Source organism: Aphelocoma coerulescens, chromosome 4 (assembly GCF_041296385.1).
Source record: "Aphelocoma coerulescens isolate FSJ_1873_10779 chromosome 4, UR_Acoe_1.0, whole genome shotgun sequence".
Lineage (NCBI taxonomy): Eukaryota > Metazoa > Chordata > Aves > Passeriformes > Corvidae > Aphelocoma > Aphelocoma coerulescens.
In genome coordinates this window covers 24,591,137-24,613,666 of record NC_091017.1, presented here as the reverse complement: position 1 = coordinate 24,613,666, position 22,530 = coordinate 24,591,137, and the positions used below count along the sequence as shown (strand labels likewise).

Here is a 22,530-nt window from a genome sequence, read left to right as displayed (position 1 = left end):
CACTGGCAGGCAGCTTTAAATATGTATGTATGTCTTCTCCTACATTTTAGTGATTGTTTCACTTCAAATTACAGTACTGGTTGTGCTGAGAAGTCAGTTTTACATCATCCTGGAAACAACTTTCCTAAACAAAATTCAAAGTAGGAGCAGGTAGAAACTCCACAGGGATTCCATTTCTTGTGGAGCTGTTTTCAAGCTATTCCTACTATTTAATTATTGAAGGGGAGGACTTGCATTTGCACAGATTTTGTCTACCACCAGCTTTGTTCCTTTGATAAGACAACAGAAAGTTCCCTTCCAACTTCTATACTTGCTGTTATTAGAAAACACAGACTCCATAAGAGTCAAGTGTAAGATGGCTCCATTTATAAAACTAGAGATGTCAGGAAGGGTCACCTTCAATAAGTCAGGACTTTTCATCCTAAATCCATATATTTAAAAATGCTGATTGATCCTATTTTCAGGTTTTGAAACAAACAACAACAACAGAAAAGCAAAAACTTTTCTCTGCACCTTAATTTAATAGATGAAAACAGTATTTCCTACCTGCTTAATATTCACTGAACTTCTTGGAAGAAAAGTACAGTTTCACACAGGATGCAATATAGAATACTGGAGACAGATTAATTAAAATATTGCAAAGTCAAAAATCATAAAATATTTAGAAAGCTCAGAAACAAGAAGAAATAATACCAGCTAATCTGACCTCTTATGCAGTATTAATTACTGTGCAGTGTTACTGTTATTGCTGAGGTGCTTACATGACTACTACTCCAGGAAATTACTGAAAGAGGTCTTGATAAAAAATAAAGAATTAATGTATTAAATGCCTTTAAAAATACATCATTGATTAATAGATACAACAATAATGCTATAAAAGCTATATGCTATATCTGAATGCCAGTACACAAAGGCTGAGATGTAGCCTAAGACTTATATTTCATTTCAGATATGAACAACAAACATTTTAAAAATTAATGTAGTGAAACTGGGTTTATAGTAATTTATCCTGCAGAGAAGTTCATATTACCATGAACATGGTAGGTAGTGTAAAAAAGAAAAAAAAAGCAGCTTTTTTTTCCCCAAGAGTGGTTCAGAAATGGCACATTCTGTCAGCACCATCATTCAGTATATCACAGGCCTGACTGCATGTTACCTCATATTTTATTCCTACAACTTGGAATTGCTGTTTTGCTTCTTGTACTGTGTGATGCTGTCTAGTTGATGCCCATTAGGAAAAGTCAACCTGTTGACACTGAGAATTTGTTAGAAACCTATCAATATTGACAGCAAACAGTGTCCAAAGAAATAATGCCAGTTTGGCTACGAAAATGAATGAATCAATTTCTGTTTCACCTTAAACAAAAGCTTGTTTTCATATATGATGTAGCATGAAATAGAAACAGGTATTGTGACTGCAGTTTAGGCCACTGTAGGTATCTGCAGAAATCATAAAAGAACATAAATCAGGCTGGAACAGCTTAGAAATTCTGTATAGAAGAGGAACATTTCTAGAAGAGAGAAAGCTGTTATATTTATAGCACTGGACAGTGGTGTATAGCTTTTTATTGACTCAGTAGGGTTTAAGGTGTCAAAATGAGTGGTGATTTTACTGAAGAATAGAGTAAGTATTGTGAAAGACATGAGACACTTCAGCATCCATCTCTGGGTACTTTAGCTGGGCATCTAAAATCACAGACTGAGATTTTGAAATTTGAAGCCAAGCTATAGAAATTCCACCACCTGTCCTAGAAGCAGGGCACTTTTCCTCATGCCAGCATAGATCAAATCGTGCTTCATAATTAACTATATTTTCATATCCTTATCCCCTATGTGAACAGCAGTAGCTTTCCAAGTATTTTAAAAGGTGACAAGCAGAATAAGTGATTCTACCTGACATAGTTAAGAGAATGACAGAGCACAATTCTGAGTTGCCAGGTGAGATACTAGGTTTCCTTGTAAAGGCTCCAACTTTTTCCTTTTATCTGTTTTCAAAAGTACATGCAGTTAGCTCATTATATGAAAACATCTTTCAAATAGTGCTGAGTGGGTAAAATCTCCTCCACAAAATGACTTTAATAATAATTTTCCATTAGTTTTAATCTTTAAACCCTCAGGTCAATTTTTATTTATTCACATCCAGTAAACCTTTGTAAAAATGTTCCCAGTGACTTCTAGACAAAAAATGCACATGGACCAAAAATCAGACAGCCTCAGACACAGAAGAGCAGCACCACTTGAAATTTTATATGAAGCTTAGATCATTTTCCCATCACAGTTTTAGGGCTGCTCTACAATTGCCCATCAGATGTTGAAAGGCAATGAAAGCACTATGGTGTAGATGACTACAGATCGAGTGTAGGGGGGGTCTTACACTAAGGTCAGTGCCAAAATAAAGCAATATACTGCTAGCAGTGTTTCTTATTTCACATGTGGGCTGTATTTCAAAAGGAGAGTGGTAATCTATATCTGAAATACAGATAAAAATCAGCAATATACTCCCTTTGGTTTTTCTTTTTTTTTTTTTTTCTCCTATGGTGTGCTGCACATGCATGGCCAACAGAGGAGGTAGTTTAAGGTTTCATAACAGAAGCAAATAAAACAATATTGTGATTTTGTGGTTTCAAAAGAAAAAAACCTCAACATTAAAATCAATAACTTTAAGGTTTGGCTTAACCAAGGTATGAAAAACCCCATTCCATGTGTTACATAGGTAGAACAGTTCAGTAATAATTGAGCTCTGTGTTGTGGATGCTACCTGAACCTGAAAGTCACTGTAAACTGGGGTCTCAACAGGTCTGAGTCCTTTCAGACCAAGGAGCCTTGCAAAAATATTGGTAAAAAGTGTTTGTGTGGTAAATGCGTCAAGTTTGGTTGTTCTGTTAATTTACCAAACAGAATATTTTTCCCTGAGAATGACACACTGAAAATAATATTTTTTTAAATCAAGGATTTTCATGCCAGCTCATTTATAAAGTCTTAATTTTGAGGATAGTCTTGTGTATTTTTGCTGTTTCATAGCAGCAATCGCAGCACAGCAATAAGACAATCCACAGACTGAACTGTCCTGCTCATCTGCAAGTGATTGACTTGCAGAGCTGCATTTTTAAGCCTACAGTTCTCTATGTCCAACAAAATAATCTGCAAGAAGCAGGTTTTTCCTTCCAGTGCAGTTTGTTGTGCATTCTTATGCAAAGGTAACAAGCAGTTCTTCTGAAGTTACACTCACGTCTAGCAAATCTAGAGTTTGGATCGTAGATTTTAGAAGTTTATGACTTTTTCTGCAACTGCAGCAGTACCTACAGCATCATGAATACCTTTGATGTTTGTTCCCTTTCAGTGTATTTCATTGCTACCACTCTCTTCTCTGAGCACGAGGATTCATGACCATACCAGTATCTCAGTTAATAGCACTCCTACTGTTTCAAGTACCACGCTTCCTTTTTCCTTTCTCTTTGCAGCCAAATAGATGGAAGGTGAATATCCATTTATGCTTTAAAGGGATTCAAACTTACACAAGGACCTTCCAATCTCTGAAGAAAGAGCTGAGAGTAAATAATGGTGGACCATATGCCTCGTAAGTGAAATTCTTTTCTATTGGAAAATGTGGTAAAAGATTTTATTGTTTAATTTGTTGTATATTTAAAATTGTTACCTTTATAGATGCTGTGAATAAGTCTAGTACTGTATAAGTATTGTGTTGCAACATAGCCAGCTATCAAGCTATCAATCTTTTGATTTCTCTTCCTTGCATCTTTGTTTCAAGCTCTGCAAAAAATTGAGGCTGTTCTGTGTTCTAGTAAGAAGGAATAGCTCAGAGTCAACCAAAAGGAACTGCAGACCACCATTTTATTTTCACTGAGCACAAAGAACTCCATCCACTTTTTGGAGTGAAACTATGATTTAGCTTTGCTGAACATGAGACAAATTGCTGTTTGTCCATATATTCACCTTTTTACTTACTTGTCTTGTAAAGCACTTTGGTACTCCATGGGTAGGAAAATATATCATACAAGACTGAAATTAAATTGTCTGTTCTGTTGAAGATGAAACATTCTCTTAAATGTTTATCCTACTACATACTTAGACCTGTACAGAGATAAGGGAATGTTTTATAAACACTGAGCTTGAATTCTACTGTCAGTTTTATATGTTTAATAATATATCAAAATGTTTAGATCCATGGGGTGCCATATAAAGACAGAGAAATAAAACACAGACCTCATTAAGTCATGTTTTGTTCTTTACAGGATCTTGCTACTACCAAATACCGAAACTTGCCTGAAGAGTTCAAATGGCACTTTGTGAGAGAAATCAGCATCTGAAAATGCGTCCACCCTGCCTCAAGCTTTGTTTTTGAAAATCCTTATCTGCCTCTATAAACACTATCCAAGATTCAGAAGTTTAGAATAAGTAATGTAATTTCAGCTGCCTACAAAATTTGAGGAAAGTTATTAAAATATGCCCAAGTATCAGCCTTTTATTTCTTTCCATTAGTGGTGACACTGCAGTGGCTCTTGCAAGTGACCTTTGTGTGTCAGCAGCAGGAAAATAATGTACTTCATTTACCTTAATGGACAGTAGTAGGAATACCAATTAGAACTTCAGCAACCTCCTTTGCAGTTATTACTGTCTACTAATTTAGGGGCATGGAGGACATAGACTTTCTTCAGACTTGCACAGCCATAATGTAACAGCTTTCTTTGTTTCTGTTCTGTATCACCAAAAAGATGGAGAATGCACCTACAGAGGGAAGGCTTATGGGCTGCTTTCTCTGCTCTGATGACAGACCAATGGGTAAGTGAATTAACTACAGGAACTGAACTATATGACTTATGAATTCAGGAGCAGAAGGACCTTATCTCTCTGAGTTTACAGGATGACTCAAAAGATTCACTCTGCTTAACATGCCTGGAGCATGTAGACTAATTAAGAGGCAAAGTGAAGAGACACAAATGGAGAATGCATTATAAGAAAATGACCATTTAGTTCCTTTCTATAGAAAAAAACCCCAGCTACTAGCTAAGTAGTTAATGCATTTGTGAAAATTGGTGCATTCCAGCTGATGCTGGACAATATGGCTCTCATGTTTTCCATGGAGTTTGCTCATCATCAGGAGTCCCTACAAATCAGTGAAGAGATTTGACTCTTGTAGAACTACATTAAGTTCTTTACTGGCTCCAGTTTCCCCATATTTTCAGGATAAAAAACTGTCCACTCCAAATCTTTAATTTTCTCAAGGACTCAATCACATTTGAGGTCCATTCCAGTAGTTAGTCTCTGTCAGAAATTTGAACTGTCATGCCCTTGACCTGCTCTCACTATGAAGAAAAGAAAATGCCAGGACAAACCCCCAGCATGGACAAATAAAAGAAAAAAAAAAGGAATGCTTCACTGGAGTCTGAAGTCAGAATACTGAAGATAAATATGGATAGCTGTAGGACAGTCATTAATTCAAACAGTGAGAAGAGGAGAGATGTGATATTCTGTGAAACAATTCTAAAACTCAGTGAACATTCAATATCAAAAGTAATGTGCTAGAGAAATGCATAACCATGGTGGGGTTGAGAGGCAGTAAAAGATCCTGGATAAGGGATATTACTAAATAATCTCATGTTTTGATTTTGTTAGCAGAAAGAAGAGGAACACAACATGAACTGAATAATATTGTCAGAAGTTATGAAGTTATCAGCCATGTAACTCTGACTGAAGGTTTGTTCAGAAAACATGGATACTGACTGATCTAAAAAAAAGGGAGGCTATAAGTGACACTGGAAATAAGTATAAGACTTCTGGAAAAAACCAAACCAAACCAAAAAACCCAACAAACCTAAAGGTGACAAAACAAAAAATAAAGAAACAAACAAAAAAAAAACACAAAAAGAAACCACCCCTCCAAGAAACCCCTCAACCACAACAAATCAAACCAAACAACCAAAACCACAAGCAGCAAAGACAGTACTCTTCAAGGGCAAGAGTGAAGTGTCATAAGTAATGCCTTTTACAAGCATTGAGTTTGCTGGTAGAAAGGTGCAAGTCACAAGAGAGATCTGTTATAAATATATTTTTCTCAAATCAGTTATTAGAAAAAGCATCCTGGGATAACTCAGCCAAATGAATAAGAAGAATATCTCCAAGAAAAGACAGAGAGCCAATTTCCTAAGCTCTTTTTCCAGAAATACTTTCTTAAGTAGCCTTGAATCATTAACATTCATAATACATCTATAAAAAAAAAAGTTTCAGGGAGATGAAAACAGAATTTCTGAAGAGCTCTTGGTAGCAGCACCAGGTCCAAGTGAGGCAGACCTGAGGTGGTATTCATTGATGCAGGGGAGTGCAAACATTATCTGTTTCGCTTCCATAATAGCTACTGCAGCAAGAACAAGATTTTTGGTTGATGAGGCAAATCACAGGTAGTAGAGAAGTGACCATAAAATAGCCTATTGTAAAAAGCCACTAAAATTAATAAAGCATTTCCTTTTTCCTTTTGACTTGTGGACAGTGCACCAGGGAAACCTGGACAGTGTTTTGTGAAGAGTTTCAAACTACAAATCATTCAAGAACCAACACTCAGATACTTTATGGTAGAGAAGTATAGTACAACCAGCTCAGAAGCATTTGTATTTAGTGGCCAAAAAGTGTTACTCCTTATTTATTGTTCTGAGAGGAAAAGAGTGCAATACGGTTTTGTCCCTAAGAAACTGTTCTAAAAACTCTTATGCTTCCTGGAAGACTTGAGCTAAAACTTTCCCTTTATTCTGCAATTCTATGACTTTCTTTAAAAAAAAACCCCAAACCTGTTATCAAGACTTCCATAAGAATATCAGCACCCACATCGCTCTGAAATTTTACGCATACACAAATTTTGGATTTTTTTTTTTTCACAAGAAAATTTCAGGGACCTAGAAAATTGGGTAGTGTGCAGATGACAGGGAGACCTTTATAAAGACCAAAGCAAGACAACTTACCAATACATCAGCAATGCTTTAAATGGAGCACGACTGAGATTAGTGGAAGATAATTTGCCTTAATTAAGAAGAGAGAAAAATCGCTACCATCAAGACTGAAGAGTACTGTATAACATATTACATCTATAACATCTGTGAGAGTAAAACTTCCCAATTTTTCAGTGGAGTCCCTCACATAGCTAAGCCCCAACTTCCTTCATCATAGTAAAAAAGCCTTCCATTTCCTGAAGACACAAATTTTTCACATACACAGAGCAGCACAGGAGAGTTTTATTTAGCTACATGACTTCAAATTCATGTGAACTGCATTCAACTGATGGGATAATATATGTAAGTCAACTTAAAATCCAGACAGTCTGAGCCTATCTATCCCTCATTAAAGCTGACTTGCTGTCAGCTGCTGGAAAAACCCTCAAAATTTGTGCCCCAGTTTACCTAACTATAAATTGGGTTTGAGTAACACTGTTCTGCACACACTGAGACCTTGCAAATTAGCACATGTAAAGTGGAAGAAAATAAATGATAAATCATTACATAAGACTAAGTGCTACTATTCTGAATTTGTACAGTGATAATAACTTGCTTTTATAGACTAGTAAAATCATGAGATCATAGGAATAAATTTAAATTAGCACATGTCAGAGGGCCACAGAAGACTAGATAAGGTGACATTCTGGCTTAATCTTCTAAAAAGCATTTTGCATAGCAAAATCTGTTTTAGAAGTGTTATATAAAAAATAAAATGTATTTCTTTTCAGATTATAGAAAGTCTTAGTAGAAACAGCTTTTCCTGAGAAACAGTAATAATTTCAAATATCAATTATTCATATTTTTCAATATATCTCAAAAAATTCAATAAACTTTAGAAAATAGATCTAAGTATCACAACAAACCTGTGAAAGGGGAAATGTTATGTTGCTTTAAATTATGTAAGGAATTGGTTAAGCTATCTGCCTTTAACTTACTACCAGTTCTTCAGAAGAATTCAAATTCAGAGATCTTTCTACATTCATTACATCAAAAGCCATATTGACACAGTACACCACAGCTATGTGATCACAAGAAGGACTTTGGTGTAAATTCCTGCAGGTATGGTTTGGAGAGAAGGGGAATAACCTCACAAGGAGAGATGATACCTTTCAGCAAGGCAGCATTTTGGCCAGACATTGTTATGCAAAACAGCTGCAGATGTGAAGTTAAGCACATATACTGGATTAAAGAAATTACTGGGATTTCAGCAAAGGAACACAGTCCTGTGAAAGTGGCTGTAAGAGTGGTCTAACACTCAAAGAAAATGCTGGTGAAGACAGAAGATTAAGTCAGAGGGGAAGATTAAGAAGATGCCCTTCTCCTACTCATTGGTGGACATGGACCAGTGACCAGCCCACTGCTGCAAAACCAAACTTCATTTTGCTGAGAAGGGGCCTAGAAAGTCCTGTTTGATTCTGAGTGGTCACCTGTCATAGCAATGAAGCACTGCTCCAGTAAAATATGGACATATTCATATCCTCAGTTACACACCTGTAAGCCAGTCTGCATTTGCAATTACATTCAGGGCAGAAGTTAAATGGAGTTAAACAATAAACTGGGTAGTCTGAATGAGATTTTGGGTTGTTCTAAGACACAGGAAAGTAGCTATCACTGCCCTCTGTTCTTCCCAGTTCCACACATTTAAGGCACTTGCACATACATGGACAAAAATGTTTTACTTATGACCAAGTCTATCATGGGAGATACTGCATTAGCAAAGTAGGATCTTTGGTCACGATCCAGGTGAGCTAAGAGTTTCAAACACAAACAAAATCTCTCTTCCCCCAAAGACTTGCAATTTAATTAAACATGTGTTTCTCAGAGTTTTGCTTGATATTTTGACTCCATTTTCCAGTTAGGTAACAAATCTATGCTTGCACCTGTTTAATCAATCATCTTCTTTAAAAAACTACTCCTTTTATGGAATAAGGCACTGTATACTTTCTCTGATACTGACATTTGCCCCCATCCATCAGATTTATAAAATACCCATTCAACAAAAAAGATGGAAACTAAGAATGTATTGGTGATAGCATTTGCTTTTCTTTTTGCCTTTTTTTTCCCCCCAAAAATTATCAGTAAACAAGCAGTAACATTTTCCATAACGGAGGAAGCAGTATTTTTTCAGGTCTACCAGATCTAGATGAACTCCTACTTTAAACCCTATGATGAAGAAGTGATATTGTGAAGTTTATTTCCATTTTGGCAAGAAGTGTTGCTATGGCGTGAGCCTAGAAGTTCTGTTGCCACTGGATTTTAGTGTATATTGGACAGAATTATTGGGCTAGGGAGAATAGATTTAGTTATAGTCCTTGCCATGCAGTGACTTTGACCATATCACAAAAAAGTTATACCATAGTATAACAAGGCAATAAAGGTCTTCTTTCTTCCTTTTTTTTTTTTTTTTTTTAATAGGATGAAAGCTGCCTAGAAGGAAGAGGGAATATGCGAGCTGAAAAAAATACATTGTGCAGTACAGAAAAAATGGAGGCAATACCTCACAGAACAGATAAGAGAGAGCAAAACAGACATGCAATTCCAAGGTAAATACAGACAAGCCACAGAAAAGGGTTATAAAAGCAAAAAAGTACATGTAACCAAACAGTGAAAACAACCACACTCTATTGGAAAAGTCATCAAAGAAAAGGAACTGGTGAGGACCACAGTTAAAAACTAATTTTAATAGATTTTTGCTGATTTGAAATGAGTGGGATTGTATCTACAGAAATACAAAATAACAAAAGAAATGTATAAGAATCAAAACTACATGAATTGTGTATTGTTTTGGTATAAAAAATGTTCTCAGCAAATGAATGGCTTGTCTAAACAGTAGTTTGTTGACAAGTGTTTAAACTTTAAATAATGCTTGCCAAATTCTCTAGGGGGGCTTGTGGAAGGTAATCTGAACAACTTTTGATATTAATTTTGATAATTTGCCACCAAAGTGTAGAATATTTCAAACTACAACTGAAATATGCTGACCTGAAACTACTAAAAGAATGGGTCATTATCCTGCATAAAAATCATCAGGGAGAAAACTGTCTCAGTCTCTTATTTCCTTTCAACTTCTTCCCCAAGTCAGTTCTGGAGAAAGGATAAAACAAAAAAGATTTAAATCCCATTCATGGACATTTGATCACTGATATAAAAAAATCCCCACTTATATTTGCCAAAAAAGCTATTTCTCTAGGAGGAGACCATATGCAGCTAACATTTATAGTTAATACAGCTGTGTTCTTTCACAACCGTATTGTAGTTCATAATAAGCACACAACAGCAGGTGGAAAAGATTTACAGATTAGAACTACACCAAAATAGGTTGCTGGAAAACATTCTGGACAAATCCCTGATACAGTTACAAATGGCCACAGTGGATATTTCCTGCCATACACTTAGCAAAGTTTTATCTATTGTTAAGGAACAAAACAATCTATATGTTGCAATTGGTAATACTTTAAAACAAACCAGATTTTTCTTTTTTCGGAGAACATTTGTTCCCCCAAGCTCCAAAAAAAGGAAAATGAAACTAAAAAAATACTTGCTCTTAATCAGTGCTTAACAAATAAGGCAATTATCAGATACTTCACAACCCTTAGCAGAACTTGCTAGAACAAAGATATATTAAATGTTCAGCAACAGCAGTAATTGTCCTGATGCCATGAAGATTTTTTGCCTTTTCTTTTGTACCCCTGTTATATCTTTTTACAACTTCTGTATTCCTAGTGCTTTTTGCCTACATTCTTGGACTTGTTTGTCAAGCTAGGAGACCAAACATTTTAGAAGCTTTGTAGTTAGGGATCAGTGTGCCCCGGACCCCAAGGTCCTCTCCAGAACACATTCTGTAAACTGAGATAGAACCATCCAGGGGAAGGTTCCTTGGGGAGAGGGGCTCACTTGAGCCTCTCATTGGGGAATCTTTGATAGATATGCTAATTAGCAAAACCTATAATGTTATACCAGATCTTTTGGGGCATATTCAGTGGGGTGCATTTCGATGCATATGACCTGGATGTGTGCACCTAAGGATCCTTAAAATAAATCCCAAGGTAAAATCCCTTTTCCCCTTCTAACCGTGTGTGACTCTTGATTTTAAGACCAGGAAAAGGCATCAGCTGCTGGCGACCACGAAGGTCCGACCCAATACGGATCCCTGGGGGACACCACTTGTCACCAATGTCCACCTGGACACGGAGCCACTGACCACTCCCTCTGGATATGATTGTCCAAGCAATTGTTCATCCCCCTTACAATCCATCCATCAAATCTACACCTCTCCAATTTAGAGAGAAGGATGTTGTGGGGGGCCATGTCAAAGGCGCCCAAAAGTCCAGATATACAATATACAACACTCATAGTCATTAACTTTCACAAATATTTTTACCAAAGATTTACCAAACCCCACTTCAACAGACATATTCAGAGATAAGAAAAACACTTTTTACATACATTTATGCAAAACTACATTATTGTATGTTTGCTAAAAGAATGTAATTAAAAAAAAAATTATTTCACTGTCCAAAATTATGGAGACCTAAATCTACCAGAAGGTCACTGAACAATCCCAGAAACAATAAAAAAGTACCTGTACATATGACTCTTTTGTTAAGGCTTTAAAACACCTACAGGAAGTTGTCTTAAACAGTTCCCCATTATCATTCTCACTGATCTCACTAAATTCTCTCCCCCAGATGCATTGCTTCCTAGCTTTTTCCATCCTTCTAAAACCGGCTGCATAGCTTTTTCCATCCTTCTAAAACTGGCTGCTCTTAAAATATATACATATATATACACACACACACATATATTTGCATTTAAAGTGGTGTGCTTATTTTCTGGGCTTAGCTTCATACTGTTTTTGTGCAATTGCCTAACCAGTGTTCAGAGTAGCTGTAAAGTAGCTGTACCTACATAGCTGTATTTATATATTGTATCAAACGATGCTGACACACCATTCCTACCACCCTGATGTCACAAGAGCCACAGATTGCAAGAATAACTGAAGGCAGAAGTAGCTGTGCAAGTAGCTAATGGAGAACAGGTGTCCACAGGCACACCTCAAGGAGTCAGGAAACCCCAAAGAAACAATCACCCTGGAGATCCCTGTGAATCTGAACCAACAGGAGCCTGCTGAAATGCCTTCAAAAGCACAAATTCTTCATGCTTTAGAAATACAGCTAAAATAAAAGGTTTTCAGTAACACTCAGCAATGATCAACATTAAGGGGAAGACAATCAATACATAAATTATCACTTCCACAGAAGTTAAGTCATATTTCTGGTCTATTTCTGAAAAAAGCTCACAAACAATTTACAAGGACGAATCTGGGATGCCCATACACACACTCATGGAAAACCAGTAATCAGTGGAAGAAATTCCTGATCCATATATGAACGCCTATTGAATATTTTGATCATGAGAAAGTGCCACAAATTCCAGAAATGGAAAAGCACTGTACTGAAATTGTTTGCATGCAAGCAACAGATTTGTAAAAATTAAAAAAAAAAAAACAAACCTCCTCAGTACTTTGCAACAACAATAATGAAAAAAAGGAAGGGAAGAGATCAATATCTTCACCAAAAAGAAAGCTCAATCATATAACGATTCAGAGACTAAATTAAGATTTATTCATCATAAAATGTCAATGCGTTAGATGGAACTCATCTCACCAATTCCTTTGTTAAAAGGAGCTGAAAACTCTCACCTATGACCAATGCTTCCAGAACTTGGCAGGAGGGTAGAAGGGGAGAGAAGAAAAGCATAAGCACACATTTTATCCCTATCTCCTGCTAGAGAGGGAGAGTTATAAATTTAGGCCATCACAGAGATGCAGTGAGAAACATTAGAGTTTTTAAAAGATGCTAAAGGTCAATCCATTCAAGAAATTTATGGAAAATTTGATAATACTGAGCTACCCCAACCAATCCCTCACGTTCAAGTCAAATTTCAATTATTGAGAGACCTTTATGTCAGGGGAAAATAATTCCCAGCATTGGTAGCATGTGCCCTGTCAACATAAATCACAAAAACTGGATATATATGCATCCATGTGTAGTTCTCAAGTCTGCAGTTAGAAATCTTTGCAAGTACCACACTCTACTTCCAGAGATTAAGGAATGTCCTTGATCCTCTTGCTTGACTGCATTAGCTTTACTAGCTCTCTGAACATTTGACAAAAGATTGTACCATTTTGTTACTCTGCAAAATCTCTGCCATCTCTCTGATGGAATTATGAAAGCTTTCTTTCAGGTCCATAAGTAAACTACTTTTCAAACCAGACACATTAGCCCCCCCCCCTTGTAATATAATATGCAAAAAGCTTAATGACAAAAAGCTTTCTTGCTTTCTCTTCTCATTTGTCCCCAGGTCCTGCAGATTTACTTCATGGAGGAACAGGAAAAGATGGAAATAAATGCAGAGGTTTGGCATGTATAACATTTAAATAAAATACAATAAAATCAATCTTACAGAAGTATTATAGATACAAGCTTTTTTTTTCTGATTTATGTTTATTGTTTAATGTGCTTTAACTGAAAGCATTAGAAACACACCCCAGGAAATACACAGTATCAGCATGTGACAATGCCTTGATTATCACACCTTGCTAAAGAATACATGCTGCACACTCCAGAGGTTTTAGAGAGAGGCAGATTCATTTTCTGCGCAAAGGAAAGCATCCTGGGGGTTTCCTCATATGCCAAAAAAGCCTACCTTAAGTACCATCCCCACTCTCTTAAAGGGATTTCTAGTGGTGAAGTGTAGGTCTCCTGGCTGCAGTACTGCCTTCTCTGTAATGTCACCTGATGATGGAATGTGCAGCAGCAGCAGCCAGGGAGAACAAAAGCTATAGCCTAAATGACTGACCTTTTGGGGAAGTGTTTGACAAGAGCCATCGTGTTACTTAAGGGAAATATTGGTGGTGTTCTGTTATGAAAATGTGCAAAGAGCTTCTTCCACAAATGTCAATTTAGAAAGTCACATCTGTCACATTTGTGTCCATTTTCACTCCTGTTTACAGTTAAATTTAACGATTAGCATCAAAGAAAGGAAATGCACTCATCACAAATTTTCCAGCAGAGAGAGGCTGCATTAGAGAAAAAAGCACATTCCCACTAGAATAATAATTACAATAAAGGAAACACTCAGGACATTACCTATTAAAATCTGAACATCTTTGATGCATAGCAAACAGCACTTGAGCTTCACAACACACTACTTCACAGCAATGTTTGGAATTTTTGCCTAATACCCATAAAACCTCCAATAGTGATGCCCTGAAACATGTGATACTGTAAGGTTTCTTTTTAAAGCTATTAGCTGAAATAATAGATGCAAAAAATCCAGGGAAAATTTTCAGAGTTGCACAACTTTAACACTAAATAACAGAGACAGCAGAAACATACACAATTACTGCAGACATTGCTTATCATCCCTTACAGGCCAAGGTGCAAAAGTAGCACTTAGCATTGACTGCTTTGTACAGTTGAAAGCTAAAATCCAGTGTGACTGCATTCTACAGCCCAGCTTTGGTTGCATAAAACAAAAAGATACTGAACAACACGAGTAAGTCAGGTTTGAACACCACAGCGCAGGGGTAGTTCCCTAAACATGTTAAAATGAAGATGCAGCAAACTTTCTTGTGCACCAAGAAGCTCAAACATCAGTTTGTCAGTGAAAGCTTATCTTTGATGGGATTTTCCTACTTCATTAAATAGTCTTAGTTATGTATGTTTCATTAAAACAAGCCAATTCCTACAAACAAATCCAGCCCTGGAGGTGTCAGTCCTGTTCAGCAGCGAATGTTACCGTCTGCAGGAGAGCAGAGCTCCAGGCTAGCTCATGTTTGCCTGCATTTTCTCAGACTGAAGGCTTCTGAAGTTTATTCTCAAAATCCTAGTTGATAGCCAAACGTGGATACCAATGTCTGAAACATTATGTTTCTTTATTGTAGTAAGAAATAACATTCTTGATTTTTATTTGTAAAATATGCCTTCTAATTGGGAAACACTGGATAATCCAGGTGGTGTTGGTCAAAAGTCTGGTCTTTGGGGTATGAGCTCTGTACTTATGATATGGATATTGGTTATTCTTTTACTACTACTCTGTGACAAAGTACAGAACATGCATAAAATTTCTATATCTAGGTGAAGAAAAATAAAACTCCATTTCAGCTTGACATGGCTAGAGAACTGCAGTGTATTTTCCACTGGAATGATCTGCTGTAGGAGTTGGCCACATACTTTAAATGTGACTGACATGTCTCTGAATTTAATGTGTCATCTGCTGAGTTCAGGATCTGCTGTCTATCTCTCAATGTGTAAAAAATGAATTGCTTCGAAATGATTTATTGCCAGCAAAATAGAATGTGAAAACAACAACTGAAACAGTGTTGTAAAGGTATCCTACATTTAATAGCACTGTTTGATGAGTAAATTATTTCAGAAATATAATCAAACATTCTTACTGTGAAACTCTCAGACTTGATAAAGCTCTTGCACAGTCTGGCATCTGCTTCCTGATTCATAAAGGGCTAATACCATTAAGAACATGGACAAATGCAGCATTAAACCCCAGGTTTCCACTGCTGTTTGTAAATCTGTGCAGAAAATACAAGGTTGCATTTTCAGTACCAATCTGCAGAATTAATCTCTCTGCTTTTATCTTTTGTGCTTTTTTTTCCTCTCCTGTGAAGTATCTACAGAGGCATCTTTAATAAAGGATTTTCATTTCTGTTTTTTTCTACAAATGGGTGGCTTGCTTTATAAATCTCATCTGTGTACAAGCTAGCAAAAGCTTCATATAGAGAACTATTTTCAAAATGTTATGGGTGATCCCTCAAAAATAATTGGTTATCCTTCAAAAACGTTAAAAATTCAATAGATTGGTATTAATGCTTAATATTTTTACCTTGGAAAGATTAACATAAACGTTAAAAAACAGTGATGACTGGAGGTAAAAGCTCCAATTAGTTGAGAAGTTAAAGCATAACTACAATTGAACATGAGGACTATTATGCTTACAAGCAGCTTAAAATGAAATACATCACATTGCATATTGAATCCTATTCAGCTTTCAAAAGCACCAATCCAGTAAACCTCCATAAAGAATATTTCATATCCTTTAAAAGCAAAGTGTAAATGTTTACCTCCTTTTTTAGACTGCATCCATGTCATCCACACCACCAGAGCCATTCCTAGGACACAAACAGATGATACTCAAGTAAAACCACTGTCCTTTTTTCTTGCCATCTATGTCACCGAAAATATCACCAGTAAGAAAAACAAGTGCTACACTTGTTTCAGGTATCCCTTGGCTGTTAACATAATCCAGTTTGGTTTTCCTTTAATCTGGAGTAAAGTAACTCTTTGCTCACTAGTGGTTAAATGAGTCAAGTTTTTAGCCAGCATTGCTACCAGACCCTCCACCTTCCCCTTCAGGAGCCTTCTGTCCAACAGTTGGGATTATAAAATCTAAGACTAGCAAAAAGTGGTTGGACCTATTAAAAAACCTGTAAGTTGGACAAAAGCAAAGAGAAAAGAGCATAACATGGTTTTGCTTAGGTTTTTTCCTCTTCTAGTAATTATCAGTGCTTACTTTTCACCTTCTTCTTCTAATTATTAGTGAGGGGGAACACAAACCGTTCCTGTGTTTAAGGGTCGTTTTGCCTGAAATGTTTTTTTGCTGTTTGGTTTTACAAGAAGCTGAAATAGTGAATAAAAATGTCAGTGGTAGCTTGCCAAGCCATGGCAGGTTATTTTAAATATTGACAACATCCAGCTTCTTGACAGGAATTAAATATATCCGCTGCCTTTCATAATATTTTTTCCCTGTTTTGTGAGCATTATCACATTATTCTACCTGCAGAGAAAATCTGACATTTTAGTGACTATTAATCACAGAAACAAGACTGGAAGCAGGAAAGGAAGATCATCTTTCTGAAATATTTATCTCTTTCTTTCAAATGTGTGCAGAAGTTTGGAGGGAGCCACCTGTTTGTTTCTGATATTCATGAAGCTAATAACCCCTGGGGGTAAACAGATATTGCCTAGGCCTCCAGTATTAGTTAAGGCTTCAAAGGACAATTGGAATCACTTGTGATGCATGGCACATAATTATTGTCTTACTCTAGAAGACTTCAAATACAGACAATTTTGGAAAGAGAAATGCAAATAAACAGAGAATAACAGACCAGTGCAGTGATTTTCCAAGAGTTATGCATAAGGTTAATTACAGACTTGACCATTCAACGTTGAACTGAAAGTTGGAATGGTTTTGCTGGACCTCAGGTACTATCTGGAGTAGTCTGCCCAGTCACAGATTCTTGGTAACCACCAGAAGTACATCCCATACCAACGTTACGTAAAGGTACAGATGATCGACAGCCACGTTTCTACATGACATAGAAGTACTCAGTCCAAACAAGGACAAATATTGGATGTGATTCCAAAGTTAACTTTGGGAATAAGCAGTTCATAAATGTACTGGTGGGGATTTTCCTTTCACTTTTATACTTTGAAGGACAAAGGCTGCTCCCAGTCTCCCCCTATTTGAGATTGTAAAGGAATTCCTTATCAGAATGAGAGTATAACATTTTTGATGCTGAATGTATTCTCTTAAGGCACAAAGAAGCCTATTGAAATGTTTGATAAAACATGAAACAAACTCATTTGACTTAAGAATATAAATCTCAGCTTTTTATTATGTACAGGTCACCATGTTGCTGTGAGAATACAGAGCACAGATCACTGAAATCTGGTTTGAATTTGTGACCTGTTACTGCTCACTCCTTTTTCCCCACCTGCTTCAGAACTACAAAGAAAGGCTACAGTTGGGAATGAGAGCTTTCTGTTTCCTGCACCCAGCTTCAGCTGCTGGCAGTGGAACCACCATTCTCAGTATAAAAGCCTAAGCTTAATATTCAGAGGTAAATTTAATGTGTGAAACCCAGGAAAAGTGAAGTTTGGGAGTGAATTTCCCCTTCTTTCATTAAAGTGCAGAGGGACTGGATAAAGCACAGAGGATTTATTTCCAAACACTAAGTTATAATAGTATTACATTTTATTAAATTGAAACATAACCCCAAACTGGTTTGACTCTCCAGTGAGCACTCCAGCACTGCATGCACACAGCAGCAGTAGCTATCCCCATGCACACCACAAGCTCCATCACTGCAGAAGTACAGCAAAAAGACTGGCAGTAGGATCTGTGCCACATGGGTTAGAGGCAGTGCCCACACACATCTTTGCTAAGTGAGGTGAAGTATGCATAGACAGCTGTCTGCAGCACTACTGTGCTAGAACAAAAGTTTTATAGCTGAGCTGTTTCCTCAAATACAGGAATCAGATTAAACACAGAATTTGAAAACAAGTTTTTTATTTTGAAAGTAAATTTTTTCTTTTCCTTACTGTTCTCTATAGGTAAGGCTCCAGAGCCTGTGATTATAATTAAGTTCATCACAGTAATTGCAGTTTTGCCATTTCTCTTCTTCGCTGCAATACATCTGGCTCTGAAGTCAAAACCTTTCATTTTACTCTATTGCTTTTTAACCATTTCAAAAAAAAGGAAATAAAAAAAATTAAAATTATATTCATTGCCCTCAGAGGAGACTTTGATGGTCTGGACAGAAGTCTTTTGCTCACCAGCAATACTAGACAGCATGCTATATCATGAGTTTTAATGCACTGAAGTTTTAAAGGTCTGAAATAACTTCAGTGTTTGTATTTAACTTCTGTCACTAACCAGGTTGTATTTTTGCAGCACTTTTAACTCATGGAAATCTTGAAAACCAATTGACTATCACAAGAAATTGCCAATAATAGATTTTATTGGTTTCAGTATTTAGCAGTAGAGAGCAGTCCCAAGTAGATATATTATTATATGTGTGTTCACCTGCACTAATCTTAGAAAAACCCTGTAATTTCCACAGCAGATGCAATTTCCTTACAAGACTTCTGACATAGGGGGATATTAAAAAATAAAGAAGTTTATTTCGCACAATTGCTTAAGAACAAACTTTGTTGGCTGCAAAAATGCAAAGATAGACAGAAATAGGGGACAGGTAGAAATGCATCTACCTACCCACCCATTTGTCAAGGTAGATAAGTAGGTGTAATCCAAAGTGAAATAACAGTCTCTAGAACAGAACAGACAAATTCTGGGATTGCAATTGGATACATGGTGAGGGGCAGAAAATTATGTCTCCTAATACTCAAAAAAGAGCTAGAATTATGTATTTTCAAGTCATACAAGTAAGTAAATGGGTTTCCCAGCTTTGCTTTGTGGAAACATTGCCAGCTTAATTACGAATATATTTTTGAGAACGGGAAGATTAAAAGAGCATAAAATTACCTCTTGCATCTCCCTGCCAGCATGCTCAAGCACAGTGCTTGTCCCACCTTCCATGTCAGGGGAGGTCATTCCAGTTCAGTGTGTCAGAGAGCAGCCAGAGCAGCAATGCTCCACGAGCAGGGGGGGAGCCCAGAGCAGAGGGAATACCAGGCCAGCTTCAGCCAGAGGGAATCCCCTGGGGACGGTGGCCAGGTCCAACCAGAAGTCCAGCTCAGAAGTTGGTGATGTGAGCCTGCAGTCAAACAGAAATCCATCCCTCAGGATGAGCCCTGGCTCAACGGGGACACCAACACAACACAACACAACACAACACAACACAACACAACACAACACAACACAACCCAGGAAAGGAGCAGCAGCCTCAGGCTGAGCTTAAGGAAAGCTCAGGGTGGAGGAGGAGGAGGGGGTGGATGTGAGGAGGCACAGGTGAGGCTGATCAGGGACATCAAGGCTTATTAGTGCACTCAGGGCTGTACTAGGTAGAGTCTGTTTGCTTTCAGAGCACTGCTCTGGCCAGCGGGACCAAGCACGAGACAATGTGATTTGATGTGTTATTTAACTGTGGGGAGGCTGTACCTAACCTACAGAATATATGCACTCCTTTTCTAAAAAGGACTTATTTTTCTGCAAGAGCAGAATGACGAAAACTGCACAGACTTGAGTTTTGCCATGGTGGCTGCAGATAACTTGTAGGTAGCATTTTGGCAAAGGAAAATATGTTCTGTTAGAGATGCAAAATATGGCACACTATTACATCTACCCACCCAACAATGAAGGCTAGAGAAGGAAAAATATATTAACAATGTCATTCCACATTTGAATATAAAATCCTGGAGGTAGTAAGCCATAAGTTACCTTGCCAATACGTTTCATACAGAGCTACAGGGTGATTTTGTATATTATTATATGATATTATTGGAGAAGCCCTAAAATTTGAATAAAAAATAAGTTTTCTTTCAGCTTTACAATGTTAACCACTCACATTAAGCCATTTGCTTTCAACTAGTTTTTCAAGGAGGACCAATAAATGCCTGTGTTTCTTTACAGAAGGGTACTGCCTGAATGCTGTATCTCTTGAATACTCTCACAAATTAATATGAGATTAAACTGACAAATGAAAACATTTGTGAGACATTGATCAATAAATGTGAATAATAGTAATACTTCAAGATGATATGGTTTTATATATAATTTAATAGGCATAAGATTTCTAATAAATGTTATGATGTTTAATCATTATAACCGTGCTAGATGCTGGATTGTACAGGCGAAGGCTGGTTTGAATGAGCTGCCATGTTAGACACACTTGCCAATATTAAACAGACTGTGACTATTATCTGTACATTTGTCTCTCTCTAGGGGATTTTTAAGAATTTTTTTAATTAGCTTTTGTTTCCAAGCAGTGCTTTCATTTTTCTTGATAAAGCTTTTGTTTTTCTAGTGTTGAATTGAACTCAGAGTAGGTTCTACATTTTCTATAGTCATTACAATAAGAATAGGAAGCTTTTAATAATATATGAAAACTAGCAATGACAAGTATTTTACAGTGCTTTCAAATCCAGTTAAGAATAAAATCGTTTAATGGTTACTTTCTTTTATTGTTTTAATTTTGGCACTATCTTGTAGAAACAGTGTTTCCCATTAGAAAATTCAAATAATAGAAGTCTATGAAAAATGAATGAAAGGTTGAGCCACCATGACAGAAAGTGTGCTCTGTAACATAGGTGCTAATCTTAGCCCAGTTACTCTACTTTTCATGGTCAAGGAAGAAGGCCTTGTCTGAGAGTTGAATTAATTTACCTTTGCTGTGTTCGACTCTTTTTGGGAGTAAATATAACTATGCTAACTTAAGATAAGAGGAACCATATTCCATATGCTGCCCAGCATATGGAATAAACAAATAAATAAATTAAATAAATAAATAAATAAATAAATAAAATAAATCAAGGTATGGCCAGAATATAGTTCAGGATAATTTCTATCTTCTCTGCACTCTTGAGAGCCTGTTGCTATGCTCTGAGCCTTCCATGCAAGCTTTACAGGTTTGGATATCCTTGAGACTCAATTTGCCAGTCTGCACCTCTTTCCTTTGTTCCTTATAGCCAATTTTTCCAACTGACTCCAAATAGAGCAACAAATTTGGTGACAAAAGTTTTAACCTATTGTTTTGTACCAGCACTCAGAGTTAAGTCAGTGGTTATGAACCAATACGATTCACAACAAATTAAAGTAACAAAGCAAGAGTCATTTACCTTTAAAGATATTAACAGTGGGTTTTCCAAGCAACAATATTCACTATTATCTTATAAAAAATGATATTTCATCACCTCTCACAGCAGGGTTCCTCATCCTAATTTACAATAATGATTAAGCCAGCATCAGATTTTAAGAACGAATGCTATTGTTATTCACTACAGTACTCCAGCAAAGCTTCACTAGGAAGCAATAAGGAATATAATGTGTTATTTTTTATGTGTTATTTATGTTTCAAAGATTGTTATTTTCCCCTAAATACTTGAATTAAGTTGCAGACTGTGGTGTTCTGAGAACTGAGTTATGTCCTACAGCAATGCTTCTGAAGAAGTGCATCCTGCCTGGAAATTGAGTTCTGGTTTGCCTGTGAGTTTTTTATAGAGCCTTCTGATATTCTGCAGCTGTAGCTGCTGCTGGATTTTGCATTCTGGCATGGGGATTCTTTCTGTTGCCAGAGAGAATGATAAATAGTTGTCTGAGTAGCTCCGAGCACATACTTATTTCCTCTTCAATAAGAACAACAGTCAATATCATTTAGGCACAGGGAAACATCATTACAACACAACAAATCCAAGGAATGCTTTCTTTTTTACTGCTGGTTCTACCTACTGAATTGTAGCTTTTTCAGAACTTATTTTGTATTGCTGCTGTGCTCCATTGAACAGGTATGGCTAGAAAAAGTACCTTCAAATACCCTAACATAATAAACTGAAACAGTTCTAAAGATGTAGGATTCTTTCACTCCAATATGAATCTAATTTTAGTGACAACACAGAATTCATACCAACAGAATTTGGAGCGTGCAAGGACCACTATGTGTCTTGGTTAAAAGCTGTTTAAAGTTTTTTACACGGAAAAAAAGTCAATTTTTTGTAACTGAGAAGTTTTCAGATCTCAGTTCTTTTGATAAATTTCATTACTTTAAACTTCTGTT

At 36.7% G+C, this 22,530-nt stretch overlaps 1 long non-coding RNA gene across 1 annotated transcript; it reads right to left on the bottom strand.

The window, feature by feature from the left end:
• Positions 1-13,551: 13,551 nt before the first annotated feature.
• On the bottom strand, positions 13,552-19,630 carry LOC138108982 (uncharacterized). Its single transcript, XR_011150177.1, has 3 exons — positions 19,344-19,630; positions 16,141-16,188; positions 13,552-15,591 (listed from the first exon to the last, which is right to left on the bottom strand). It is a non-coding gene; the product is annotated as an uncharacterized lncRNA (long non-coding RNA).
• Positions 19,631-22,530: the final 2,900 nt, after the last annotated feature.